The sequence below is a fragment of the Phyllostomus discolor genome, chromosome 4 (assembly GCF_004126475.2).
Source record: "Phyllostomus discolor isolate MPI-MPIP mPhyDis1 chromosome 4, mPhyDis1.pri.v3, whole genome shotgun sequence".
Taxonomy (NCBI): Eukaryota; Metazoa; Chordata; class Mammalia; order Chiroptera; family Phyllostomidae; genus Phyllostomus; species Phyllostomus discolor.
The window spans coordinates 189,336,577-189,353,550 of NC_040906.2; the positions used below are offsets into that span (position 1 = coordinate 189,336,577).

The window sequence follows — 16,974 nt, forward strand, 5'->3', positions numbered from 1 at the left end:
TAGTATGATGGACAAATTTGCCCAGTCTCCCAATTTCTCTATAGACCATATAGTTTTCAATTAAACCAGCCAACATTTAGAATAAAAGGAATAAACCTTATTTTCATCCTTCCACAAGAACCACAGTTACGGCAAGAGCTGGCAGACCTTTGTTTGTGAAATCTTGCTGAGCTCAATCTAAACAGACCCCATATGTGGCCGAGAGCAGGCACCTGCCAATGTGAGAAATCTTGAGATAGATGTCTGATTGCCATTTTGGTGAATAGGGGAGGGAAAGGTTTATTTGTTTTTAAAGCAAAAAAACAGGAATATAAATTCAGAGGAAAAAGTAACATAATTTATTAGTATAACAGGCTCACTGCTCAACTGAAGACTAAATAAGGAAGGAAGGAGACCAACTACCTTTTGACTCAATGATCTGTTTGCTGTAAAGTCACAGAGAACTGCCATTGTGGGAAAACAATCTTAAATATAAAATATGATTCACTTTTTTCAGAAGACGAGAATAGTATTGAAGACTTAGCAATCTAGACTAAGTCTAATTGAAGCAATCTAGTCTAATTGAAGACTAGACTAATGGAGAGAACTCCCACATCTTCTCCTACACCACCTCACGAGTGCAACTGAGAGATTCACAACTAACTATGCGCAGAGAAGAAACCCTAGGAAGTGCCAGAACAACAAACTGCTGTCCACACGATAACTCTTGTGAATTCACAGGCTCCTGAAAACATCGAAAGAACGTTGCTTGGGAGCCAAAGCAAAATAAGAGCTTGTCAGTGAGATACACCCAATGCCTCTGAATGTCTACGACCTAGGGGGAAATCTCACAATATGAACTAAGTTTTTAAAAAATCAAGACACAAAACTAAATACAGAGAAGGATGCACCCCATTCTGTTAAAAACACTATTATTATACTTACAATACATACATGCTGCCACACCTATCAACAGATTAACCGGGGGGGAAGGGGGAGGAGAGGAAATGGACACTCCCTAGGTCATGATACTTTTCTTCACGAGTTCAAAAATTATGATAAATATACATTAATTTTATAATCAGAACGATGTTATGACATACTTTGTAAGGCAGAAAACCTTTTTCTTTTTTGTTTTTTAATCCTTACCTGAGGATCTATCCCTCCACTGATTTTACAGAAAGAGGAAGTGTATGTGTGGAGACAGAGAGAGAAACATCTATGTAAGAAACAGTGATGACTTGCCTTCCATATATGACTAGCTATCGAACCCACAACCTAGGTATGTGCCCGGACCAGGAACTGAACTGGCGACCTTTTGGTATACAAGAACAATGCTCCAACCAAGATAGCCACCCAACCAGGACAAGGCTGAAAGCTTTTTAATGTACTTTTATTTACACAAAACTTACACTGCAGGGTGTGTAATTCAATGAGTACATTTGTGAATCTACATTCATGAATAATGCTGTCATTAGTCATTTCTACACTAATTTAGTGCCAACCTTTTGTCTTAGGCAAGGTAACAACCAGGAAAAGAAAATAACTCAAATGACTACAGCTGCTTCACTCAGATATCTGTCAGTGGTACAGCACTAGCAGAACACACCTGGTACTGCAGTCAAGGTGGCTATAACCAATCCAGTGAAATTACAATGCCACACTGACCTCATGATCCAACCCCTCCACTTTCATTTATTAATGCAGAAAAGGCTTAATGATACCTTGGGGGTAGCTCAGATTTAAAATATAGCCAAATCACCCTGACAGGGGTGGCTCAGTTGGTTGGGTGTCATCCTGCAAACTGAGAGGTTGCCAGTTCAATTCCCAGTTCAATTACATGCATGGGTTGCAAGTTTGGTCCCCAGCCGGGGCACATCTGAGAGGCAACCAATCAATGTTTCTCTCACACATGGATATTTCTTCCCCTTTCTTCCACCTTCCCTTCCCCTCTCTCTAAAAATAAATGAATAAAATCTAAGATAAATTAAATATTGCTAAATCAAAGCATTAGCAATAAAAAAATTAAGAAAATATGTTAACAATCTACTTCAGTCTTAATTAATCTTTTTTCCAAATCCATTATGTTCTCAGGCAAAATAAAAAAGTTAACTGGGATTTGGTAAGTAGGAAAGAAACTGGCTAAAAACAGAAAAGTAAGAAAAATAAAAATATCACTTTGGATAATATATACAAATAAAGAAAATAATAATTAGAAGTTGGGTGTACAATAAATGGAGGGTAAATAACAGAAATTAACATTTTTATGTTTGCATGCAGAAATTCTGGAAGGATAAGGAGAAACCGATAAAAGTGGTTGTTCTGGGGGAAGTGGAGGACAAAGCTCATAGGGAACAGAAGCAGAAATGAGACTTCTCTGCACAGCTTCTTATTTTCTTCAACAATGTGAATGTATTGCCTGTCCAACAGAGTACACGAAGATGTATGCTAAGATGGTTTGCGCTCTGTCACAGCTAGGAGGTAACGAACCCAGGCTGTGCAGTCAGGCTGCCTGGAGCTCTCTTGAGACGCCCCCAGCCAGCTGATGAGTACAACTGTTACACCCTGAGAGCTGCAGGGCAGTGTCCTGGCCTAGATGTAGTCGGGGCAGCCAGGCCATCAGCAGGGAAACTGCAGGGCACCTCAACAGTAGTTCTCAGATGCCAACATAATCAGACACAATTGGATTATGCACAGATCGCACAGCCCCTGCTTAATTCAATTTCCTCTGCTACTCATCAGGTATCTAACACTGTCAGATACAAAGTCCCCATTATGTTATTACCGTGAATTATTGAAATTTGAATCAACCAAGTATTACAGTCTTCTCTATATTACAGATTACACCTTTACCAGCCTTGCATCAGAAGCTGGGGGCGGGGCTGGGGGTTGGGGTGGGCAGGGGAAAGCGTAATAGAGGATTCTCTACAGGAACAACCTGAAACAGCTTTCTGTCCTTCCAAAGCAAGACACTGCCTTCCTACATGAGGGAAATTTCTTGTGAAAAAAATCAGAACAGTAAGTGAAAATAAAGCAATATTAACAGAAGGAAATTTCCACCATCCCACAGGGGGGAAAAATCTTATTCCAGAAATGATTATATTTGTTTTTTAGAATCTAATTTTTAGATGAAATATGCTCTAAACATTTAAAATCAGTATTTTACATGTGTGGAACTGTCACTGTCCCACAAACTTACAGGAAGGTTTCAAAAGTTAGATCGCTTCTAAAAATCCAATTTAAACTGGCAATTTGGAATTCAGAAGGTTTTTCTCCTAAAATTGTTATAAATGATGATTCCTTCTATTAAATGTTTATTTATGTCTAATCATTCACACAAAACTGTAAAGGACCCAAAGGAGGACTTTGTTTTATTCACCCAATAATCCTCATAACTCAGCACTAGCAGAATGACCCAAATGTACTTCACGGATGATGATCCCGTCACCCTCGATGCGCAAGATTCCTCACACAACGCAGACCGGTGCTTCCAAACCTCAGTTAATCAGAATCCCCGGAGGGCACCTGTTAGCTAGGCCTGTTGTGGCCTCACCCCAGACCTGCTGACTCAGAATCTCCAGAGTCTCTGGGAATCTGTTTTCAAACAAGCCCCCAGTGCATCTGATGATTCAGAAACTGTGGGAAGCACAGATGAATGAATAGTGTGAACAATCACCGAGTTCCAAGATGCCCAAGATGCCCAAGGAAAGCTGAGGCTGAGGCTGAGCTCAGTTCTGAGGGTGGACAGGAAATCAGACAGGAGGAGGGTTAAGGCTCTGAAAGCCCCCTGGAAAACTGAGGCAAAGGGGAAACCCAGGAAGCTAAGTGGGAGCTGGCCTGGGCCTGCCGTTTCCACAACAGGAGGAAATGGAGGCCCAAAGGGCTCTGAGAAAGAGGACATCTACATAAAGACCCCAGGAGAAGGGCCGGCTCCCCCATCCCCCACAAGCCAAACCCCTGTGAGGCAGAAAGAACCACATTCCTGTCAGGAATGACACATACTTTGTGGATAAACTTTAGGACCCCTGGCAGAACTGTGCAGCTTTCAAATCGGTCGTATTTTTATGTGTAGGTCTGGTACAAGCTCTCCTCCGTGCTTGATCAGCTTTCATCTTCCAGGCTTCGGCTGAGCAGCGTTACACAGACTGGGCCATCTGTGGCAATATATGGACATCGATGTACACACAGATGTTAACTCAGCCTTCTCTGTCATCTAAACAGTAAATGTTAAGTGCATGATAGTTATGAGCCAGGCACTATGCTAAGTACTTTAGATGTATGTCTCAAATTTCTTAGCCATCTGCTAGTTTGAAAGGTTTCAAAACAAAAAAGAGAAGAAAAAGGGAAAAAGACAAAAAGACTTAAGGTTTTTTTCCCCTCATATATATTTGACAGGCTTGTGCCATATCCTGTCGGCACTGGTTTGCTTCAGGTGTGCACGGAATGTCATAATTTGAAGAGACAGTAGCAGAGGGTGGTCAGCAGGTAAGCCTGCCTGGGTTCGAATCCTACCTCTATCGCTTACAAGCTGTGATGTGAGAAAACAAATTCTTAGCTGCATCATCTGTCAAACAAAAATAATAACAGTATCCACTTCAGAGAGCTGTTGCACACTATAAAGTACCTGGCTTATAGCAAATGCTCATTAGCTGTCTGTATTATTAGGCCCTACAAAGTCACCCAAAATGCAGCCCAATGTCAGAAATTGGAATGTGCAACTGCCCAGATACTGATATCGGTAATGTCACCTGTCTTTTTGAGTGATACTAAATGCTTTCACAGACATGTCATTTAATCCACAAAGAAAGTTACTAAGGCTGGGACCTCCAGGGCCTTTTCTTAGAAAAGTCTTCACTCAAAAACAGAAGCTCCATCTCTTTTGCTACATTTCTCTCAAGCACTGCTAACAAATGTAACATGTGAAAGCAAGATAGCCATCAGCACCATGCTGTTGATTTTGAACTTCAAAGCCTGCAGAATTAATTCATTCCAGAACATGAACCAATTTGAGGAGAAATAAAATTAAATAATTAAATCAACTACTGGGTGTCTACTCTGGTGCAAATCATTTTACTTTATGTCTAAAGCTTGATTTTAAAAAGATATTAAAATGATAGGCAAGAAAACACTGTGCTGTTTTTCTGATTCTGAATTTTCTTTCAAAATATTAAGAATACCAAATATCTCATCAATTTTTTTTTCATTTGCTAGTCTCAATCCTAAAACAATACACACAGGTGAAATTTTAATATTGACTTTTCTTCTAATGTAAAGGAAAATGAGACTACTGCTAGATAAGTTATTTCAACCTAAATGTAGGTAGCATTATACACCAGGTAATAATAGTTTCTACACCCAAGAGGCAATGAGCAAGTTGATGTTTTGGCTTAAACAATACACTCTCACAATAATAAAAAAAAGTTAACTCAACATTTGGACATCTGACATATGGCACTGAATTTAAACAACTCTTTTTTCATAATGATGTTAGCACTGTTTAAAGATGACGAGGAGGCTGTTGAGTGGACTGTGGGCAGGATATACACAAATCCAAAACAGGTACCTGCCTGATCGGTTTAGAAAGTGACTAACCCCTCTAGACACAATGACCCATGCACTCCGAGTTGGTAAAATGTGAGTTGAAAGAGGCCACAAAGTCATGGAGAGTCTATTTCAGACACAAAGATTTTTTTTAATCCCTAATTATAGGAATCAGAGAGAAATTATTGATCAAAGTCATATATACAAGGTCGCCTGAGCTACTGCTGTTATCAAATAGTAATGCCTCATTAGCATTATAAAATGCCAAAATTAAAAAGGCCAATAAAGGAGAATTCAGTCAAAGCTTGTATTTTACAGACAAGGGAACTAAGGCCTGGAGGGGGTGAATAAATTGCTGGGAATCTGCATGAGAAAGTGGCAGGCGTGAAGCCAGACTCCAGGCTCCGGATTCTCAAGCTGATGAACAGCAAGAACGCACTGGCTGTGGTGGCTGCACTTGTCACACAGACGGGAGGCTGTGGCTTGGCAGGGCTTTACAAGGATCTGGGGATCCCTAACTTTCACGTGAGTCCCAGGCGGTTCCTAAGGTCGAGCAAGTTTGGGAAACACTGCTGCATCTCACAGGCCTCCTTAACCTGAGCTGCGGTGCTCAGCTGTCAGTTTCTGTTATTACATTTAGGGGCCTTCCAGGGATTAGAGGAGGGTGGAGACCATATTCAAACACCAACACCCTCCCTCCTATGTGGTATGTTTCAATGAAAGCAAGTCTTGTGCTAATTTCAGCAGAAATACAAACATTTATCAGCAGGGCGGCACAACCTGTTCTGGAAGTGCAGTGAAGTCTCCACTCTGTCTCTGAAATGCTGACAAGCACCTCGCATAATAGGTTCATTCTGAGGAAGAGGCAAATATATTCTGACATCAGGACCGGCCAAGGGACAGCCCCTTGTGAGGTCCAACAATGCAGCCTGAGCACTGCCCAGAAGGTGTTAAGGCTACCGTGTCTGCCTTGTTCATGCAGCGAGTGGCCATGCAATCGGACTGCCAACCAGCTGTCTTGAACACTACCGATCTCACCTATAAAAACTGTACTCATTCTGCCAAGGCCATCATGTACAGGTACACAGGCGGAGAACCCTGTCTGTCAACTCTATAGGAGCACCATTCACACTCACTAACATGTGAATGCTGCTCCCTTTTAGTGAAACCAAAACACACCTCCCTAAACTTGGAACACTTCTAGAATCTAGGGGGGAAAATCTTCCACTTTTTCAGCACTGTTAAAAAAAAAAGCCAGCAAATCATTTTTTCTCCTATTCTCTTTCAACAATTGCATTTCACATTCACCCAGGAAGTACTTTTAAGATGAAATAGAAAGAGTTCTGGCCTGGAAATCAGAAGACTCAGTATTTGTCTTATGTATGCCTCTTCCTGGTTCCAGAACTGCCATTTCTTTGTCTGTAACATGGATACAACACAGTCTGGCCTCACTACCGTACAAGGTTGGTGAGTCAAATAATGAATATGAAAAATACTTTTTCAATCATAAAAGCACTACATAAAATAGTGTTATTATTAATTATAAAAAGAGACAAATCACACAGGCCTGAAAAATCAAACAGTGCTATCTGGTTGGGTGTCTATTGATTTCGACATAGCAAAGTCTGTTTTGATTGTTTACAGAGCCAAGATGTAACTACCTACATTTCTGGCTACTGTCACTCCTTTCAATGAGAACTTACTGTGTCAACAAAATAAATGAAGTTTGACTTTTATCGAAAGGAGCAGAGTAGTGGTTAAACACAAACACTTAAAAAGGTAGACAGTTTATTTTTTTAATTTGTATTTAAAGTGATTGTCTTGCTCACTTAGATTTTCAGCAGTCAGCATAGTAATCCCTCCCCCCAAAGTTTTTAAAAAGATTTTATTTATTTATTTTTAGAGAGAGGGGAAGAGAGGGAGAGAAACATCAATGTGTGGTTGCCTTTCCAGTGCCTCCTACTGGGGACCTGGCCAGCAACCCAGGTATGTACCCTGACTGGGAATCGAACCACTGACACTTTGGTTCACAGGTTGGCACACAATCCACTGAGGCACACCAGCCAGGCCTCTCCCAAACACTTTTGTAGTCATTCTTCCTGACACTGAGCACTAAGAAATTATATGTTAGTTCAGTTCAACTATCTATTGAACTAGCCCATTCCAGGCACTGTTGTGAGCTTTGGAAAAACAAAGACGCAGCCATGGCGGACCTCCGAAGTGAATACACCATTTCAGTCCACACTAGTAATGCAGTGAAAGAGGTGCATACGTGATGCCCATGCTGGGGGCCATGACAGGGAGCCCTCCCTCCAACAGGGGTTCAGGGAAAACATTAAGGAAAGCTTTAAGGATAAGTAGGAGAAAAACAGTAATGTGCACTCTCCCCAACAAAGGACAAAAAAAAATTATTTTGAATGACTTTCTACCCATGAGATTTTGAGGAATGGCACACTTGATGAAATACTTCTTAGAATCATGAGGCCCACAGGACTAAATGCTGTTTCTATCTTGCAAAGATAAAGTCCATAGGCTTTCAAAATAGCTCCACTCACACACTTTATTAGTCGTAGAAACCCATCAAGCAATGAAATATGCAGTCTCCTGCTGCACTGGGAGCTGCTCAGTTTTGTTACTTGCTCCTTAGGAGGCTTGTTAAAAAGTTCACTTGACAAGAAGCGGTGATGTTAGCAGTCACAGTTATCCTTGGGAGCGTTTCCTAAATGCATTTGAACTTTGTTTCCCATTTCCACACCACCCTAAAGGGGGGGGGGGGGTTGCGGAAGCAGTGGGACAGCAGGTGAGCCAGTCTCACCACCTGACCTGGGGCAAATCTCGACTTCCTCAGACTCGATTTCCTCTCTCGTTAAGAGCACATGAAATGTACACCTGAGACTAATGCCAAGTAACAGTGAATGTAAGCTGTAATTGAAAACTAAAAACTTTAAGAAGGAGTTCATGAAATAGATGGTCTTTAAAGACAATTCCAAATCTAAAATTCTCCACGTCCATTCTAACGAAAAAGTATGTTATTCTGAAAGTCCTGCCTAAAAAGGTACCAAAATGACTCCAAAATGCAGCTTTTACAGGAACAGGGTTTGATGCATCTTCTAAAAAGAAACCTAACAGGAGCTAAATGAAATGAACGCATATGCGTTTCACTGCTTTTTAGCATATAAAAAAGTGTGTGAAAGTGAAAAGCCACAAAAACTAGGTCTTTATAGTTCAACTTTCTTCTCTGTACATGTACTTCTACTCTCAGACATAATTACATTCAATAAAAGCCTTCTTCCTCAATCATAAAAAAGAAAAAATGATGAGCCAGCCAGGTTTTGTGGTAAGAAATCAAAGCAATTTAAGATTCAAAAGATTTTAAAAACTTGTGAAAAGTTTTCAAAAGAGTTATTGCAGTCCCTTAGGGACAACCTTAACTAATTTAGGGAATTTGGGGGATTTTTGCCTGTTGGTGCATATGTACACAAAGAGAGAAAAGCAATATGTTTAAATGTAAAACAACCCTGGCAAAAGAAAGAGTTCGTGACCTTCAGGGAGTTCTTCTTGTTTCTTAATCCCCACAATAGATCAGTTTACCTAGTAGATCTGCCTCATCACCTCATTCCGCAAGGGTGAAATTCTCCTTCACCCACACACACAGACACTCTACACAGAAAAAGCACAGAAGCAACTAGTGATTACCAAGATGACCACACCATTCCACTAGGACAGCTTATCCTGATGCATGAGATCATTATTCACATTAAGCGGATATATTCTGTTCATGTCCAGCAACTTTATGAAAGCACTTTGATTTTTTCTCCTCTTTGACTTTCTTTCTGGGGGGGGGGGGGGGGGGGGGTAGGGGCGGACGGGGAGACTCTGCCTAGCTGGGAACTGTCCACAACTTACAGGGAAGTGTTGACAGCACAATCAAAGAGATGAGCTGCAAAATGTAAAACCATCAAGCGGTAACTTCACAACTGGAAGAAAGATGTATTCTAGCAAGCAATCTCACTGATATCAAAGTACTGTAAACTTGAAATCTCCCAGCTGTAAGTTAGTTAAAGCAGAGATAAGTTTTTCTAGCAGAGGAAAACATGGAAAACCAGCTATTTGAGATCGCATATGAAGTGGTGCTAAGAGAGACAGTATTTCATTTAGAGCTGCTGAAATCTCTGAGTGTTTTACACCAGCACCTCCCTTCCCACCCTGCAATCCATCAACCAGCTTCAAGTTGCTCTTTACACTTCGCATCATGATCAAGTCCACGTATTACAAAGGAGAGAAAACACACGAGCATCATACTGAAAGTTTCTCTGTTTTGGGCCAGCAGGAAATTCCAGTTACTTCATTCACTGGGGCTGGTTAAGCTGCTGAAATGGGTACTTGGAGAGATCACTGCGTTGAAACTTAGACTTGATTTTCGGGGTTGGAGGAGGTCAGACAAAGATGAATGGGACTCAGTCTGAGCTCAAGGTCAAGGACCTCTGAGTCACAAAGAGCTTGTAGGTCAGGAGATAGAGACAAAAATTAGCACCAAAAAACAAAAGCCTAAACTAAAAGTCTGCATACTTTTGTTGGTAAGTAACAATACCGGTACCTGGTGGGCAAAGAGGGGGGGACAAGCAGCCCCAATGCTAGGTGAGATCTCAGACTTTTACATCCTCCTGAAGTCTCCAGAACTGTAAGCATTATACGTCAATATATACATTGTACCCTGACTTCTAGAACAGGCTACCTTCCGCTGAGCCTTTTCCCAGGACCTTGGCTCCTCTTCTGTCTACAGAGCCCCAGGGTCTCCTGTCAGTCTCCCGCACAGAGAGAAGTGCTGGACAGTGGGACCGGGCGAGCCCAATTCTTCCCCTCCGTCCCATTCCATCAAGACGACCAAGAACTTCCCGAAACCCGAAAGTCGGACAGCGCTGCACGTGCCGGCCAGCTGCACGGCCACCTGCACGGCCACCTTGTCTCGGGTCAGGCTGTCTCCACCCGAGAGCCCGACACTCGCGGGGCTCCCGGGCTTCGCAGCGCAGCCCAGAGGAGGCCTGGGGCCGCCAGGGGGCGGGAGGGAGCAGTTCTTTGGGCGCCTCCCCACCTCGTTCCCCTCCCCCGACCCGCCGGCCACTCACGGATTTTCACTCGGCGGTGGTCGAGGCGCGCGGCGGCGGCGGCGTGCAGGGCGTCGAGGCGGCGGTGCACGGCGTCAAGGCGGCGGCCCACCGCGGCCGCCTGGCCCTCGAGCTCGCCGAAGATGTCCCCGGCGCAGCGCGACAGGTCGGCGAGCTGCGCCAGCAGGCAGACCAGGGCGTGCGAGCTGACCTGCTCCAGCGAGCGGAAAAGCGGCGCGCCCGCGGCCCCGGCCGCCTCGGGCCGGCGCAGCCGCGCGGGCTCCACGGTCCTCTGGTGGAAGGGCATGGCCAGGGGCGGGCGGCTCGGGCTCGCGGCGCCACGGGCCGCCCGGGGCCAGCAAAGCCCTCAAGCCGCCCCCCGTCGGCGCGGGGCGCGAGTCCGCATCCAACACAAAGAAAAGTCCGGGGCAGCGGCGAGGCGCCGAGGGGAAGCCTGGTGGCGGCCGCACGCCGGGAAAGGCGAGGCGGCCGGGAAGGACGGACCGACGGACGCGCGGGCAGGCGGGCAGCGAGGCAGAGGAGGCAGCGGCAGCCCGGGGAGCCGCGGGAAAGAGGTCCGGACGGTCGGAGCAGCGGCCGCCCGGCGGCGTCCTCCCACCCGCGGGGGCGCTCGGCCGCGCGGCGAGAGGAAGTTCCCGGAGCAGCTCCCGGGCAGGGGGCGCGGCGGCCGCGGCGGAGAGGGGAGACGTGAGTCCCGCCGAAGTTTGCAGGGAGGCAGGAAAGAGCCGGCGGCTCCTTCCCTCCCTCTGGATTGGAGAGGGAGGAGGAAGCGGGGGAAGTGCCGCCGACACCGGGCGCGAGGGAGGGGAGGCGAAAGAAAGGAAAGGGGGAGGAGAAAAGGGCCGGCCCGAGGAACCACCTGCGGCTCCCGCGGCCGCCGCGCCCAGCGCCCAGGGGAGGCGGCGGCCCTGCGCCTCAGCGCGCCCTGCCCGGACGGGCACGGCCGCTCTGCCCGGGGGCTCCCACGTCGCCGCCAGGCTCCCCTTTAAAGCCCTACGGGCCGATGAGCCGAGTCCTCGCCTGTCCCCCAGGCTCGCCGCGAGGGGGGGCGGGCGCCGCGGAGGCGGGGGCTCCGGGACGGCCGCGGCGAGCCCAGCGGCGCCGCTCACCTGCGCTCCTCGCCGAGGGGCAGTGAGACTGGCGTGGCGCGCCCAGCCCCACGGGAAACGCTCGGAGGCCTCAGTGGGTCTACCTGATCTCTCGCAGTCCCACTCTGGAAGGCGTCTAACGCTTCTGGTCGCTTCATTAGACCTAAAAGAGGACATTAAGTCCTCCGGTAGCTAACTAAAGGTTCTGTAGCTGACTAGGAGTCCTCCCAATCAGAAAAACCTCTCCGGGAATTGGGGAGGGGAGCGAGGGGGCTCAAGAGACTTTTTCTTAACAAACTGGCTCCACCTCCCTCCATCTGGAAAGGCCCCAGCTGAAATGTGCCGAATGTGGGTTTCTGCTCCTCAAGCGTGGGAGCGGGATGAGGGGTGGAACCCTGACCGGGAGCCCTGAAGTTGGTGCCTGGAAGATAGTTCAGCTAAATGCTGTTGAGAGCATGGTCATGGGACATGCCACTCACTCACACCTTCTGGTTAGATGTATCTGAGACTGAGACCGATATCCCGAAGCCGAAGTCCCGCTGGCCCTATCTCTGTGTTTGCTCAGAAGAGGAATCTGCTCTTGTTTGGTTTCTGCCCCCCCTCCCCCCAAGTGACCGAACTGCTGCACCGTTGGGTTGCAGTTTGGAAATCGGGTGCCCGGAGCTGTGCTACTTGCACTGCAGAGTGGATCCCCTCACGAGAAATGCAGGACAAACAGGCCTGAGGGAGAGAAAGCATCTCCACCCAACATCTGGTAAAGAGAAATGTTTTTGGTCTTCCCTCTAACTGTGCAGCCAGGCGTTTTTCCCAATGTGGGAGAATTTGGTCTCCTGGTCACTCTGAGCGCCTTCGGGGTCGTTAGGAGGCACAAAGGAATTGCTGCTGTCAATGAAAAAAGTGCTGCGGAATGTATGCAGCACCGTATAAACAGCAGATGCAGTATAAAAGCGTGCTGTTTGCTGGCTGGAAGTATGTGCACAGCTGGCTGGGTCTGTCCCTGCCGTCATGAGGCTGCCAGTCTAGTGGACCACATAAAACAATCTTTAATTCATATGTCATAGAATTCACCTATTTAAAGGGTACATTTCATTGGTTGTTAGAATATTCACCGTGTTATGTAAACATTACCATAATCAGTTTTAGAACATTTCAATCACACCTTCTACCCCCCCCCAAAACATTTCTCTTTAGTACTCACTTGTGTGTTTGTTTGTTTGTTTCAACGTATCTGCCTCTTCTGGCCATTTCATATAAAGGAAATCATACAATATGTACCCTTCTGTGTCTGCCTTCTTCCACGTAGCATGAGGTTCATCCGTGTTGCACCATATATCCGTACCTCAATCCCTTTTTATGGCTGAATAACATTCCATTGTATGGATATACCACATTTTGTTTATCCATTCATCTGTTGATGGATATTTTTTAAAGATTTTATTTATTTTTAGAGAGGGGGGAGGGAGGAAGAAAGAAACATCAATGTGAGAAACATCAGTTGGCTGCCTCTCACACGCACCCTGACCTAGGACAGAACCTGAAACCCAGGCACGTTCCCTGACTAGAAACTGAACCAGCGACCTTTCACCCTGCAGGATGACACCATCAGGCCCACTGAGGGACATCTGAGTTTCCACTTTTTGGCTATTATGAATACTGCTGCTGTGAACACTCTTGTTCAAGTTTTGTGTGGACGTGTTTTCATTTCTTGAGTATACACCTAGGAGCATTGCTGCATTATAACCATGGTTAACTTTTGGGAGGAACTGCCATACTTGTCCAAAGCAGCTGCACCATTTTACTTTCCTACCAGCAACATATGGGGGTCTTCAGTTTCTCCATATCCTCACCAATACTTCCTGTTACCTGTCTTTTTTACTACAGCTATCCTAATAGGTGTACAGTGGTATCTCATTGTGGTTCTGATTTACCTTTCCCTGATAGAAATGATTTTGAGCATTTTTTCATGGGCTTATTAGCTGTCTGTTTATCTTCTTTGGAATAGCATTGCATACATTTGGAGAAATATCTCTTCAGATTTTTTGCCCATTTTTAAATTCAATTACTGTCTTATTATTAAGTTGTAATGGGTCTTTATATCTTGTACATACATAGCCTAAATATGTATAACATTTACTTACTAATTGCTTCAACAGCATTGTTCTTCATTCATCCTTCTCTTCCCTTGAGACTGTCTTCTTGACCTGAAAAAAAAAATATGATTTAACCACATAAACTAATACAGCATAAAGGAAGCAAGGACTTGTTATAAATTTGTAATCCTAGGGCACAATGAATAGAATTTTTTGATAAGATTATTTCACTGCTCCAGAAACAACTCAAATTCTGTATGTAACCAGAACATTGAATAAACAGGATTCATGGTGTGTACCCATAAAAGCAACTTAATTTTTGTTACCCACTCTCTCTTTCAGAACCTGTGCAATGAGGTTATTCTTCCTCTTCTACTGAATGGCAACTCAAACACTCCCATAACTACTTTGTTCTCTCTGAGGTAATAGAAAACCCCACTGTTGCTTTAAGAGATAAGACGTGCTCTCAATTCAGTACAGATGCTCCTTGCCTTACCACGGGATTCCATCCTGATAAGCCCATCCTAAGGTGAAAATATCGTAAGTCAAAAATGCATTTAACACTGCACTGTGGAGTGTCAGTTGCTTACCCTCCTGATTACGTGGATGACTGGGAGCTTTGGCTTACTCTCACTGCCCAGCATTATGAGAGAATATCCTACAGCACATTGTTTGCCCAGGTCAAAATTAGCAGTATGGTTTCTACTGAACATGTATCACTTTTGAATCATTATAAAGTCAAAAAATTACAAGTAGGGGACAGTCCATAATTAAGACCCTGCCTGCTTCCCCAGCAGGGGTCCTCTGTGGTAGAAGTCAGGGCAAAGAGCTTGGTCCTACTCCATCTCACCCTCCCCCACCAGGCTGCTAGCTGTATATGGGGAAGGAGTGGAGATAGCAGCATTGTGTGCACTGGACTGGTACTCTGACAAAGTGGCATCACTTTCCCTAGGCTGGGAGATATTTGAAGCTGACTCATTCAAACACAAACACTTTTGTGGTCCCTTACTGGGAATGTTTGACCATACTTCCAAGACACGAGCAATGAATTCTCTCTAACTGCTTATACTACTTCAATCTTGGTTTTCCTTTTGCCCACTCCATACAGACTCTCACTTTTGGGGTCCTATCAACAATCTAGGTAAGACCTTTTAAGCAGAATCCCTTTTAAAGTGATCCAGGGCTGACTATCCAACTAGAGACTTCACATATGGTCTCTGAAGTCCACATACCTTTTAAAAGCTCATGGTTGAAAGGCAGAACAGCTTTGGCTGGTGCAGCTCAGTTAGTTAGAGCTTTGTCCTGTGACCAAAGGTTACAGGTTTGATTCCCAGTCAGGGCACATACCTAGATTGCAAGTTCCCTGATCCCGGAGCATGTAATCCCAAGTCTGGGTGCATACAGAAGGCAACCAGTCAGTGCTTCTCTCTTGCACTGATGTTTTTCTCTATTCTTCTCTTTGTAAAAGAACCAATGAAAAAATGTCTGTGGGTAAGGAATTTTTTTTGAAAAAAAAGAAAGGCAGAACAGTTCCCTCTCAGGCATAGGCCTCTACTCTGCAACCACCATTCCATATGTTGCAGTACCTTCCTCATGTGGGAGTCCCTGCCCCTTCACTGTCAGCCAAGAGCATACACCAAGCCCTTGTGTGGTTCTGGAGAGGAAGCCCTTCTCACCAGGCTTGGTGTTGATGCCAGTGCCCCAGCCCATTTTGGGGGGGGGGGGGGGGGCGGAAGGGCAGGACTCCCATTCCTATCTAAAAATCCTCCCAAAACCTTCTTCACTGGTCCCCTGAGTCTTCTGTACCCTCTGTATGAGTGAGCATCTAATTAGCCTTCAACCATTTGAAATTTCCACACCATAGTTACTCTTTATCACAACTCATTTTGGTACCTGATATATGTCATTTCTTGGTACATCAGTCACAACTTCCCACTTAGCATCCTGCAAAATAATATACAAAACAGGACCAAGCATTATATCAACTTAATACCAAGAATTTAATGCTACCTACTAAGTTAAGGGAAGTGAGAAAAGAAACTAGCTTGGGAGAAAAAAAAGGTTTGGTGTGACACACGGGTAGAAGCATCTTCAGGGCTGGTGAAGATCTGGAGTGGAATTCAGATAAGGACTGGAAGCCACTGATGTGATACTGAAAGCCACAAGAACAGCTAATAGGTGAGTATAAGGATGGATGAGCAGAGAGCTAAGGACCTAGTTAGAGGAAGCCCCCAGCCAGGGGGCAAGAGGAGGAGAAAGGAGCATTGAAGGAAACAGAAGAAGAGGAAATGAGTGGTCACTTGCATCAATCCCAAGGTTAGAGGCTTAAGATAGAGTCAATAGAGGCAGAGAGAGGTAAGCAGGGAAGGGGTTACTGTCAACCTTCAAAGGTGCAATTGTAATACATAGTGCACTTGTACTATGACAGAGGGGGCAGAAGCCAGAATTCAGTGATGAACAGGGAATACAGATGATAGAACTGGAACATTCATAGATAAAACTGCCATGCAGAGAAGCTCAAAAAGTAACTAGATGAAGCAATATTATAAAAAAAATATTTTTTCACTCAAGACAGCGCTTGAAAACCAGGTATGGCTGAAACTGCCGACCCTATTGGGCCCATCCTTCCCTTCTACTGACAGAACTCAACTTGTTAACCAGTATGGCTAGCCTCTTGAGATAAATTCGTCTACCCCATTCTGTTATGGCAGTGATGAGTCAAGTGTGACCCAGTTCCAAGCCAATGAAATTATAAGGGGAAGCAGGAGGCTTCTGAGAAATGTTCACCTCCCTTGATCAGAGGAGAAAAGGAGGAGAGAGGTTCTCTCACTCCCATCTCTCTGGTCGGACCCCTGCCTCCTGCCTTTGGGTGCACTCAGTGAGGATGGGGTGTCTGAAGCTGTGTCAGGATCTTGAGACCAGGAAGGACAGACCAGGAGAATCAAACACCATGCAAGTGATGAACTTATGCCTTAAGATGACTCCATGTACTTAAGGGGTAAATCCTGCGGTCTGGAGACCCAGGAACATTAGCATCACTGGGGAGCTTGTGAGAAATGCAGATGCTCAGCCCCCACTATCTCACCAGCGGCGGCAGACTCATATATTCTCGTTTGAGAAGCACCAGTTTAAGTTCCTGTTGATTGGGCT

At 45.2% G+C, this 16,974-nt stretch overlaps 1 long non-coding RNA gene across 1 annotated transcript; it reads right to left on the reverse strand.

Moving 5' to 3' along the window:
* Nucleotides 1-13,710: 13,710 nt before the first annotated feature.
* Nucleotides 13,711-15,279, reverse strand: LOC118500347. The gene is made up of 2 exons (XR_004902916.1): nt 15,172-15,279; nt 13,711-13,935 (listed from the first exon to the last, which is right to left on the reverse strand). It is a non-coding gene; the product is annotated as an uncharacterized LOC118500347 (long non-coding RNA).
* Nucleotides 15,280-16,974: the final 1,695 nt, after the last annotated feature.